Here is a 13,036-nt window from a genome sequence, read left to right on the forward strand (position 1 = left end):
ATGATCTGAATAAAAATCTCCTCCTGCTTCTTTTTAACTGGCTAACATACTATTCATACGACTCTGATATTTAGAAAATGTCAGAAGCTGAATGTTTTCTGTCAGAAACAGAAAACCAAAGCATAAAACTCCCAGGTCTAACCATCTATTAAAACCATAAAAAATAATAAAAACCAAAACAGGAGGGCGGTGAGATGTGAGAGTAGGAGGTGTGATTTCATGTTTTAGTATTTTATTTTCCTTCCATTTCAATTCAACTACAAGCCTTTAGTTCATTTCTTTCTTTTTGTCTCAGTTCAAAAAGATAGATTTTAAAAATATGGGATAAGATGCATCTTATTTTCTCTTTTTTTTTCTCACCTAAACTTCAAAATCAAACAGATTGTACTTGATACCAACTCTGTACATATTGTAATAATAACAATAGTGCATCCGCCATAGTGCAAAGCTCAAATCAACCAAACTGACCTCATACACGCATATAGTTTCAGACAAGCTGCCTCCTAGACCCCGGACTAGATCTCTTTAATCTCATTTACAGCTTGGGGGGGGTGGGGGGTCATTACGAAGCCTCTGGGCTGAGGCGTTCACCCAGGGCTCGGGGCTATCAACAAATGTACAAAAGATTCATGACATTTAAGTGATAGCTGGAATGATACGAGAGATGCGAGGCAGCTAGCTTAGCTGCTACACCACATTTAAAGATGCATGGACAGCGCGGGACTACAGGAGAGATTTGCAGATGCAGGTTGTGTCAAGAGACTGAAACAGATCATTATTTTAACATAGCTTTTAAATAAATCTTCATACGGTGCATTTTAACATTCAATATATCTTGCACATATTTACAAATAGGTGTGCATACAGTTGGCTAGTGCTCGTTTTCTGTAGATACATGACATAAAAACTGTTGAATTCTTTATTAATGTGTTGCCTTTATGGTACCACGGCTGCAGTGCACAACAGTTTGTAGAAAGATGATTTTCTAGAGGTAAAAACCTGCCTATCTACCTGTGATAGGAGGAGTGTTAAGGTGTACATGGACACAACTGCCCCTAACACTAATGTAAACACGCATACATTCGTCCTTTCTTTAAAAATCTCATACATTCACTCGTGAACAGACACGGGGTTGGGGTTAAACCTCCTAAGCGTACAAACTTTGGGCCTGAAAGTAGTGAGCACGCACACAGACGGAGAGTGTGGAATGTATGTTGGTCAGTCTGTGGTTTGAAAACACGAAGTTACGGTCTCTGCTGCTTCAAAGTTCAGTGGTTTAAAATGATCCCAAAACCATTACACCTAGCTTCCATTGTTGTACCTGAAAACTTGTTGGGGGAGGGGGTGTTTGGGGGGAAATAACAATGAACATAAACTGTTTTTTTTTTGTTTTTTTTGAGCCGTTGTTTTATCTAATCCTTGGTCCGTCCCCAGTCTCTCTTTGGAAAACATGCTATCGACAGTCCTATGTGCGGTGTCTTCTCAGTTGCCAAACACTGTAGATTAAAAATACACAAATGTCTGCTTTGAAATGCACCTAGATGAGGCCTAGCCTTAGAGGAACTGCCTCAGGTCCTTCTCCTTTCAAAAAAGGAAGCTATTCAGTTCCTTTTACGTGATTTCAGCCAGTCTGTGCACTAGTCCAACGTATAACTGACTCAGCTGGTGGCCACTTTAGTTTTCTGTGCAGGCAGGCAGGCATTGGAAAGACGTGTCTCTTATTAAATTGGTCCACCGGTGATATGTTCTTCATCAGACTGTCCAAGATGTGAGAAAAGGAGGTACACAGACACCAAAGCACATTCTCAGAGCCACCAGACTGGAGGAAGATCCCGGTGTCTCCCACAGCGAGAGCCACCTGCTCGCTCTAGGCGTGGCCTGGGCACAATCCTCAGCGACCTGCTGGCAGCAGCCAACACTAGTATGATTTGGCTGGTATGGTGAGAGGGGCTCCACAGGCCCATGGGGAGGACGGAGCCAGGCGGGAGGACAGACGAAAAGGGGCAGACGGGTGCGTGGAGTGGGAACCGATAATCGGAAGAGGTTTGGAGAGATTTTGGGACGGGAGTGGAAGACTTTTTTTTTTTTTTTTTAGTTCCCCTCTTCTCCGATGTGGAAACGACACAGTGCGAGGAGGAAGACAGAGGAGTAGACAGGACACAGAGACAGAAAGACAGACAGGCATCTTATCCTCCACCAGATCTGAAAGAGAAGTGAAAACGGAGATTGTTAGGAATAAAAAACAAACAAATGCAGGCTGTTGCAGATGAAGATGTTTGAGAAATGGAAGGAGCTGTTACAATTTTAAAACTGCAGTTCAGTACAGACGATTTCCCAAAGAGGGATTAAAAACGTATGCCTTCTTCTAATTCATAAGCACAATGACAGTGTTGTATAATTACTTTCACTGCCAGAAGGGGGAGACAAAATTCCCACACTGCAGTTTTAAAGGGAATTTTATGGGACACCAGAGTTTTTCTTTTTTAGCAGGAATTGAAATGGGATGACGCATTCAAGCAAAAAGAGCAGGGAAACACATGGTGAGCATGGAGCTCTGTGGGGATGAACTCCAGATGGTGGATGGACGAGTAAGCAGCCATGCTGAGGGAATTTGGACAGGGATGAGATGGCATGTTTTGGGACGCTTCTCCACAGACAGCACATCACAGAGTTGAGGTCCTGCGAGGTTATACCTTCCTCTTCGAATGTTCCTGCATCCCATGAGCACGCATCGGGAGAAAAGACGACATGTTAAGACATATCAAACACAACAGGAAAAGTAGCACAATAAATAACTAATGACTAACTTTTACAATATTTTTATAAGCATATTATGTAACTGCTTTTCTCACATTAGAACTTGCATGAACTTTAAAGGACAAACAGCATAACTGCACAAGGTTATTAAATAAAGGTATAATATGCAACACTTTCCTAAGAAACTATGCATAGATTCATATAAACATAATCTCTCTAAATCATCACTTGTGACCCACTAGAAGTGTGTGATGGTGTTTGTAGTAGTAGTTTCTTGTTTTCTCATGTTCTGATCGATTCGGGATGTTCCTGAGCTCCTGCCTGTCTGAAAGAACCTCCAGCCAATGTAGCACACAGGTTTTGAGGTTGTAACACCATAAAAACGTAGTGACTAAGCCTGGGTGACACAGCTTATGAAAAATATCTCAATATTTTAAGGCTATTCCAGAATGTAGCATATATATCTAAATATATGAATTTCTGCTAAAATAACATACTGTGAATTCTCAAATAGTGCAAACATGTTATGATCTTATAAAATATGATGCATCGCTGTTGAATAAAGTGTATGTTTCCTATCTTTTTCATGCCAAGGACCCCTACTATAGTGCAAATTAGACCACAGACCCCAAATTTGAGAGGATACTGTCTGAAGAAATCCCCTTCATAGCAAACCAGTGATGCTCACTGTCAGTGTTTGTCAGTCTTTTTTGTTGCATTTTCCTGTTTAAACCTCAGTTTAAACCTAGTTTTCCTAAACTCTGCAAATTTGGATATAAAATCTTCCACTGTTGTCACTGTGACGTAAAAACAGTCACTGAGGTGGGCGGGGCTTAATGAAGGTTCACCTGTTAAAAACTAGCATACACTTCAGACTTTAATGTGAAATGTGGACATCTGAATCAATATTTGAATTATTTTCTTTCGTGTTGGACTGGCTGTACTTGTTGATTGAGATTTAATCACAATGCTGTCAGATTTTAGAACAAAAACATTAATCAAACAATGAATCATTCAATCCATTATTCATCCAACAGTCCTCTGCAAAAACCTTTCTTGCCAGATTATAGTGATGATATCTCATGCAGCAGTTCTACAGTAGTCATGGCACTGACCCTCTCAGCACCATAAGGCACTGCATCAGAAACTCCAGCTAGGAAGAGAAAACTTCCTGCTCACAGCTCATGCACACATGCACACATGCACAGACACTTACCTCTGGCCCTAAAAGGACTGACTACACACCACATGCTATAAAGCTTGCTTTTCACTTTTTATCATCCACAAATACCTCACAAATCTAACTGCGAGAAAAGTAGGAGCAGTCCTTTTAGGTCAGGGTATAAGGAGTGAACAATAGCAAGCATGCACAGGTGGAACAGTGCAGAAGAAGCTCTTCAGCAGGGCCATTTGGGGTTAGGATGCTGCCAACAGGATAATGCAGGCTAAAAGAGCACCAAAGGTAGAACATATTAAAAAAGGGTTTATGGTAATCCACTGTAACCATTACTCATAATTATAAAAAGACAATTAATCTAGTGGACTTGTAGTGCAGAGGTTCCTGGCAGATAAACATCTTGGTCCTGCCCTGTCAGTACCATAACAGGCTGTGTTTGTGGTAGAAGGAGGGGGAGGAAAGGTGCAGAAGGGTTAATGATTCGATCCAAAAAAAAGAAAAAGGAAAACTGTTTGATGTTTTGATTTTAACGCCAAGAATAGTCCGAGCATTAGCACTGTCGAGCACAGACTCGACTGCCCATTTCCCCTCCCCCGAGTTGCAAACGGGCATTTATTTCAGATGGGTGAGAGTGGCAGGGGCGGGGGTTCCTTTAGGTAGAAGCAGACAGGTACACAAAGGCATGCCAGAACTCTTACTTAAATCCCCATCCTGTTCCCCCTAGGACTATAGCTGCCAGGAGAATAGCACCTGCGATGGACCCTATTATGATATTGGTGCCACTGGGACCTGCGCAGAGGAAGGAGGAGGGAGGAAGGGTGCGGAGGAGGAGGAGGAGGAGGAAGGGGAGGAGGAGGGGCAGAAACAAAACAACACCACTAAAAAACACACGTCAGAGGACAGCATCAACACTGTACAACAACATCAACTAGAGAGACAGAGAGAAAGAGGCAGATGGTAAGATACCTGCGGACAGAGAGAGAGATGGAGGGAAAGAGGAGGAAACCAGCACGTGGGGTGGAGGTGGGAGAACGGGCAGGTGAGCGAGGGAGGTCAGGGAGACAACAGTTACCAAAAAAAGAAAAAAAAAACAAAGGAGAGAGAGTTTTATTACTTTGTTCTCATTCCCCCTCTCCTGCTCTTTCAGCTGGACACCCTCCTGCTCAGGGTGGCTTACTGGCCCTATGAGAGCAGCTGCTCTATTGCTCTGTGTCATTGGCAGACTGCAAGAAAGTAAGGAAGACACTTGAAGATGACGGTGTCTGCAAGACATACAATACCACCATACATACATACACACACACACACACACACACACACACACACACACACACACACACACACACACATATACATACACAACATACTGTACATGCACATATGCTCTAATGGATAAAGGTGTCTCAGCACACACCCACCCTCTTCCAACACTGACACCAAACTCAGCAGGAAGGAAAACACTGTGGTGTAAATATAGGTGATACTATTTGCACCCGGGTTAGAATAGCCAATCTGCCAATGTGGCTACGTACACCCGGGTGTATACAGCCTAGCAAGGCAGAGGCTAACACCTAGGTGTCTGTAGCCAACAATGCTATTTGCACCCAAGGTGTAAATAGTCAATGTGGCTATGTACACCCTCATGGCAGAGACAAACCACGATATTTCTCTAAACCTAACCACGTAGTTTTATTCCCTAAACCTAACTAAGTAGTTCTGTTTTGTAACCTAACCAAGAAGTTTTGCTCTTGAATCCCAGTATTCATCAGAAAAAAACATTTAGCCCATTTAACAACTGCAGTCATCAACAGTGAATTTGTCGCTCCTTATAGCTAAAATAAGAGGGTTGTGTGTGAATAACCTAATTGTTGCTGTGCACTTATTCATACCCGGGTACAAATAAACACTCCATTTAAATATTGATGTTCTTGATCAAATAATCAGGTGAACTACTCTCCGTGTTTGAGGACAACATGTTGTGCTCCACTTCGGTACACACAGAAACTACAGTGATGATGGGTAAAGACTATGAGGGGGATTATGAGAGGCAGACAGAAAAGAGAGACGTGGGCAGGCTGAGGGATGCTGCTATGGACCTTTCTTCTCTGGGCCCGTCGGGACTGTTGGCTCAGGGATGGGATCAAAGACACTGCAGTCCTTGCCTGTGTAGTCCCTGTCACAGATACACTTCACCTCATTACTGCAGGTCTACAAGAGAGAGAGATGAAAATCAAGTGCAACAGCTGCTAAAAGAAAGAGACGAGCAGAGAAGGATGTTAAAATCAATGTGTAGCCGGCATGGATTTGGTTGTTTGCAGGTTAAAAGACCTCTATGAATACAGGTTAAAACTGGGCCACATTTAAATCAAAAGGTCTACCTTTATTTAGGCACCCGTTTCACATTGAGATCTAGTCACCATAGATTACAAAAAAGGACATTTTTCAAACAAAAACTATGGTTTTCTGCCAACCAACCGAATAATGCAATCCAGTACACCACCTCCTTTAATTATGACCTCCGTAATAAACATATAACTGAATTTACACATTCGACAATGTTCCCAAAAACAGAATACTATGAGCTTCGTAAAGATAGATGTCATGGCAAGGATGCTGCGCAGGTGTACCTAATAACATGTCCACTGAGCATGTAACCCATGTGTCTGAAAAACTTTTAAATGTCTAGAGGTTTTTAACCTGCAAATCACTAAGTCAGTGTTTGCAGGGAATTTTTATACCCCGTGGTCAGAACAGATCCGTCCAAAGTTGGATCCTGAACAGCTGCTGAGGTTGAACGCCGCCACAGGGAGGCAGCGTCGCTCCAAACACATCATGTTGGGACCACAGGGAGTGCCGTCCTCCACATAGCCCAGGTCTGAGCCGTCTTCCAGCAGAGCATGGCCACCCCTGAGTGAAGCATCCGTACATGTCAGACATGTGAGGGAGCAGAGTTGAACATTTAGGGCCAAAGTATTCTAATCTTCATGGTCTTGTTAGTCAGATGGATGTGACCCGCTTACCTGCAGTCCAGGTACTTGTTCTGGTGGTAGAGGGTGAAGCTGGTCACCTCACCCTGCAGGTCTCCGAACTTTGGCTTCATTGTCACATTGGCACAGAAGAGGAAGCCGCATAGAACATCCCTATACAGGAAAAAAAAATGATAAGAATGTCCGGGGAAAGTGCAGTTGAGATGCCATTTTTTTTGCACAAAAAAGCAAAGTCAACACACTCTCATCCTTTTATGAAAATATCAGCAAAGGGAATCAGGATGGTGTGACTCACGGCTTGTTGCACTGCAGCCAGCCCTGGCCTTCAGGACCTGGACCACAGTTGCCTTTCTCTGTTCCTTCAGCATTCAGCTTCTCATAACAAAACCTGTCTGCTGAATCTGGGAAGGAAAACAAAGACACAAATTAGACTGTCACACAAAGAATGAGACTACAAATTCAGATAAAACTGAAACTAATTTATTTCTTGGACAAAAAAATATGGAACCGTCTAATCAAGAATTTTTCAAATATATGCAACTTACAAGTTTATTACAAACTTTTGATTTACATTCATTTGGACAGCAGAGCAATTTAGAAGACATTATATTTGATTCAGAAACAGATAATATATTAACAGGTAAAGTTTAAAGACATCACAATCACTAAACGCTTTGCTGCAATCTAGAATACACTTGTGGAACCAGGATATAAAGTGAAATTCTATTAATTTAAGATGGACTGATTGTTGGAATTTCATAAGAAATAAAGATAAATGTTTTGTTTTATTTTATTTATTGATTTATTGTCTGACAGATTGTTGTGAGGAGGGATAAATGTTTAATGTTTATTTATATTTAACGCATTCTTAGTTGGTTGGATAGATACAGATGTTGTACTTGTGCGTTAATGTGGAGCAGATGTGTGTCGGTGTTCTTAGTCTTCTTTCTGTTCTGTTTTTGCCTCGTTGTCCTTAAGATTTTGGGTCTTTGTTTTGTCGTTATAGATAGTGTTTCTTGTATATAATGAGAGTTCTCAATAAAATCTTTAAAAAAAATGCATATACAGTAATATGACTATATAATATACCAGTTCCAGGTGCAAAGTGAATGATACTTACTATAACCCCAGAGTCCCCGACACTGTCCATCACGAGTCCTGCATCGTCCTCCGTAACAGCGGCCCTGAAGACATGAGACAACAATAATTAAGTACACACCAGAGTGAGCTGCAGACTAGAAAACATGCCACAAACAATCCCTCACCTGACTGTTATCACACAGGTAGCCGTCCAGCTTGTGGACATTATGAGGACACTGCAACAGAAGAAAAAAAAAAAATCGTCCTGTTTTGGATTCTCTGGTTGATCTTGATCATTCCAGTGTTACAAAGAGTTGACTCTACCTGACTGGAGTCTCCGGTGCAGGTCTCTGGGATGTCACAGTCGTTCACAGCGTCTCGACATACAACACCTCTCCGCTCATACTACAACACAGCATGAAAAACACGTCAGCTAAATGCTTCATAAGTACTATCAGTAATCATATTTCCAATTCATGACAATGCACCATAAAGGCTGTCTGAAAATGTAGAAATAAGTAGCATGATGCTACATTTTATTGCATTCAGTGTAAGTTCTGTCAAATAGCTTGTTTGATTTACAGCATGGGTCTTAAACAGAGGGTCTGTGGCCCGTAGGTGGGCCTCAGAGTTACTGCAGGAGGGTCACCAAATGCTGTTAGTTTTTTAGAAATTTCTTTTTTCCTATTCATAAAACAAAACAAAAGACCATCTACAGTACATTCTTAGAAACAAAGGTTTTAAAAAGGTTCTTCTTGAAGGCCTGAGGTTCTTGTCAAGGGTTCTTTGTACCATAACATAAAAAAGGTACTTGGTAGAACTCCGTGTGCGGGTTCTAGATAAAACTCTTGGAATAAAAATGCTCCTGTTAGCACCCATAGAAGGTGGAAAAGTTCTTGATAGAATCCCCAGAGAAGGGTCTAGGTGGAGCTATAGCACCATACATAGGTTCTCTATAAACCTCTAATAAGAGGTTCTGGGTGAAACCTTGCACAGATGGTTCACAACCCTTTATGTCAGGTTCTACATAGAACTCTCTGAAAGGGCTTCAAGTGAAACATTGATAAAAGGTTCTACCAGGAACCAAAAAGGGTTTAATGGGGACAACCCAAAAAGTGCTTTATGGTTCTAGTTAGTACCTTTATTTACCTACTATAGGTAAGTACCTCAAACAACCCCACTTTGAAAAATCCAAACTGTCCCTTTAAATCTCTTCTTTGTCTCACATTAACACAATCATACAGAGATTTAGTTCTTTTTCTTGACTAGTTGTTGTAAAGGTGGACTCACCTTGCAGGCACTGCAGCAGAGTCCATTACTGCACATGGCATCATGGGTAAGTGTGCACTTCTTGCAGCAGGCTCCTCCACTGCGGGCGCACTCCTGCACCACAGACACGAGAACAAACCTTCAGCTCTGTTCCAGCAAACACCAACATCCTCCGCTGCTCCTCACAGAGAGACAGAAGGTGGTACCCATCTGCAGAAGGTTAAAGAGCTGCATGTTTTCCAACTGGATACTCACCACCTGGGATCCACAGTCACACTCCTCCCCTGGCTCCACGAAGCCATTCCCACACTCCGGCGGGTCCAGCAGCTGAGAGACAGACAGGGACGTATATGAGCCCATTTATAAATGGGAGACAGATGGACGAGAGATGAGATGTGTCAGTTATATAGGAGAGTGTTGGCTGGAAGTACAGAGAGAAGAAGATTAACTATTCTCTCTAGAAATAACACTTCCAGATGGGATTGTTGTGAAGGGCTGAGGTTCTACCCAGAACTGTTTGCTTCTGAAGAACCATGGCTTGTCAAAGGTTCTTTGTAAGTATAAAAGTTCCATTAAGATCTCTTTTCATCCAATGAATCCTTTTTGGAAAGGTCAATGGTTCTTTCTTATGAATACCTTATAAATATAAAGGGGTTCTCGATAGAACTCGCTGGGTGAAGGTCTACATTACAGGGTCTACATAAGACCCTTGTAATATAAAAAGGTTCTTTGTAGAACCCACTTGGAATATAAACAGGTTTTTCGAGGAACCCAATGGGTGGGTTCTAGAGAAAACTCTTGGAATATAAAATGATTCTTGGAAGAACCACCTGGCTGTATTCTAGATTAAACTCTTGAAATACAACAAGGTTCCTGGTGGAACACCCTGAGCATGTTCTAGGTGAAACCCTTGGAATGTAAAAGGGCTCTGAATAGCACCCCGAGTATGTTCTAGATAAAACCCACAGAATATAAAAAGGTTTCCTGAAAGAACCCCCTGAGTGTGTTTTAGATAAAATCCTTGGAATATAAAAAGGTAGAACCCCCTGGGTGGGTTCTTGGTAGGACCCTTAAAAGTTGGAAAGGTTATGTTTGAACCCCCAGGGAGGGGGTTCTCTGTAGAACTTATCATAGGAGGTGAAACCTTTCACAGATGGTTCTAAGTAGAACCCTTTATAAAAGGTTTTAGCAGGAACCTAAAAGGGCACAAGGGGACAAGCCCAGTAACTCTTTATTTAACTTTTCTAAAACATAGAGGTATTATTTCATTGAAGAGAACAAAAATATTCTATGGTTCTGTGAGTAAATATGGGTTCTGATAGAACAATGAATAAGTTTATACATGATGCTGCTCAGATGTGACTCCCCTCACAAACATCCTACATCTCCTCACGGCCCTCACCTTGTTGGGCTTGTTGAAGAGGCAGCTCCCGCCCCCCTGGAGCAAGAACTGGATGTACTCATCAACACTGCAGCGAGAAAACTTTCTGGGCAGATAGTATCTGTGTTCACAAACACACACACACACAGAAACACACACACACACACACACACACACACACACACACACACACACACACACACACACACACACACACACACAAAGATCGAGACCAGGACACGACATAAAATTAAATAATCAAACAGCACAATTCTTTCCTGCCAGTGAGGAATGCCAGATCCACTGTGGGTGTCTGTGCCACTTTGCAATCTGACAGAAATGTTACCATCTGTAGTAAGATATTACTCAAATGAATAATCTGCATTGTTCCATCTGGTCAGGGGAGCCAAATCCAAATCACTCACACTGTATAGTAAATATTTTTAATTCGATTTTTAATTCCTACAAGGTGGTCGGCACGTTTGAACAAATTTGCCTGAAGCATCGAACACAAGCTGGCTCGGCTCGCTGCAGCCTGAGTAAAAGTCGATGCGTCCCTCTGTTACAGGTGTTTAATTGTCTAATTGAGTGAAATGAACAGAACGAATCGCAGCTTAGAGCGAGCGTGGCAGGGAAACAGTCCTGCTGTTGAATCACACTAACAAACAGAGAGGAGATGCTTTTTTTACAGGTGTTAACAGGGTTTTTTTTTTGTTGTTCCCTTCAGTGTACTGTGATGTGGATCTTTACCCCGTGTCTTCCATGATGCAGCCCAGCCAGGCATCGGGACACCTGCAGTCTCCTGTGAAGAAGACACAGACGAAGAAAGGTGACTTAACCCTTTATATAAATATTTATTGGTGAATTTGTGTCTCAGCTTTTCATCTTTTTTTTTTAATGATGACTCATTCAGGCAGCAGATACACAAAACCCACTATACTCATAATACAGTGTATAATTAAACTTTTTCACATGGTCTACTGTCTACAAATAAAAATCATAATCGAAGCGCAATACATATTGAATTGGCACCCAAAAGTTTTATGATCAAGGACTTTCAAAGACTTTTCACAGAACTGATACCTCCTTGTGACAGAGGTGTGGTAGTCTATAGCATGTGTGCACTGAGCTCTTGTCCTGTCATTGAATAATGGACCCGATGGCTCTTCGACATTAATCATTGGGCCCATTGTTCGGTGGCAGCAATGCTCTAACCACCACCCCCTCCTCCATGGACGCAGGTGACTAATCACCTAATGGAGAAGTCTAATTACAGAAACGAACTGCTGGACAGGGATACCAACACCCACGCTCTAACATCCCCCTCAACCCGGCAACGAATCCCATCCCTCGCTATTGTCCTCTGCCTCAATCCTTCCCGCACTCTTCTTCTTCTCTCCACCCTCCCCCCACTGCGTTATCAGGCTTCCACACTGTCTTTTACCTGCAGAGTTGCGTGCGTTGTTCCACCTCATGCCGATGTTCTGGCCAAGACTCTGGCACAATGTGATGGCCATTGCACCAACATTCCCATACTGGAAGGAATACACACGGGAGAGCTTTATTATGAGATGGAAACAACACTGATAAAATCCTTTGGGTAATTTGGGTTGCAAAACCAAGAAAACAGGATCCCACTTTATTTTACGTTACACTAACAAGCCATACTTTGTACTTCGAGAGTAGTCAGGGACACATTACAGCAGAACTGTACTTTAAACTAAAGTGTATTATCTCCTATTGTTACACCCTTGTAAGACCGTCGAAAACAATATTTCTGTTTTGTTGACTAATTTGATACAAAGTACAGCTTGTTATGTCTTGTTAGTGTACTGTAAAATAACCACTCTAGATTTTCCTCACCTCATTGATGCCTCCTCCCCTTGTTAGAGAGCACACTCCTCCTGTGTAGGCCGTCCCACTGCGGCTGCTGTGAAATGTTCGCCCTCTGAGATGCACAGGAAAGACGCCATCATTTAGAATAAAACCTCAACTAGCATCCAAGCATCAAATGATCCTTAATTAATTCTCTAGTTAATAGATTTTAAAAAATATTTATTTTTGTGGTGCCCTTACGAGAAAAGATGGACGACGTCATTCTGCTCTTTGATGTTGTCCTTCCTGTATTTCATGAAGTTCTGCAGCGTTATCAATGGATCTTCCACGACTGGCATCATATTTTTAGAGGTCCACGTCTCCATGGCAACCAGCACAATCCTCGTGTTCAGCTGTTCCTTGTAGATCTGGGGACCAAAAAGCGCCCATCAGTCTACTGCTCTGTTGGCGTGACACCTGTGCTGTGAACACTCTGTGAATGGAGAGCTGAGTGCTATCTGGGATAAATCATTTCCAAATGTGGAAATAAACACACACACACACACACAC

General features: G+C 42.2%; 1 pseudogene across 1 annotated transcript in view; it reads right to left on the reverse strand.

Moving 5' to 3' along the window:
• Positions 1-210: 210 nt before the first annotated feature.
• LOC146309210 (disintegrin and metalloproteinase domain-containing protein 11-like) overlaps positions 211-13,036 on the reverse strand; it is a 29,908-nt pseudogene continuing 17,082 nt past the window's right edge. The window contains exons 10-25 of the transcript XR_014772487.1: positions 12,728-12,894; positions 12,515-12,599; positions 12,096-12,186; positions 11,402-11,453; positions 10,673-10,772; positions 9,526-9,597; positions 9,292-9,384; positions 8,326-8,406; positions 8,187-8,237; positions 8,042-8,105; positions 7,217-7,322; positions 6,955-7,074; positions 6,673-6,841; positions 6,031-6,142; positions 2,694-2,711; positions 211-2,202 (exon numbers count right to left, since the gene is read on the reverse strand). The product of XR_014772487.1 is annotated as a disintegrin and metalloproteinase domain-containing protein 11-like (transcript). The remainder of the gene's footprint in view (positions 2,203-2,693; positions 2,712-6,030; positions 6,143-6,672; positions 6,842-6,954; positions 7,075-7,216; positions 7,323-8,041; positions 8,106-8,186; positions 8,238-8,325; positions 8,407-9,291; positions 9,385-9,525; positions 9,598-10,672; positions 10,773-11,401; positions 11,454-12,095; positions 12,187-12,514; positions 12,600-12,727; positions 12,895-13,036) is intronic.

This window comes from Lutjanus erythropterus, chromosome 19 (genome assembly GCF_056507025.1).
Source record: "Lutjanus erythropterus isolate fLutEry1 chromosome 19, fLutEry1.hap2, whole genome shotgun sequence".
In the NCBI taxonomy this organism is placed as follows: domain Eukaryota; kingdom Metazoa; phylum Chordata; class Actinopteri; order Lutjaniformes; family Lutjanidae; genus Lutjanus; species Lutjanus erythropterus.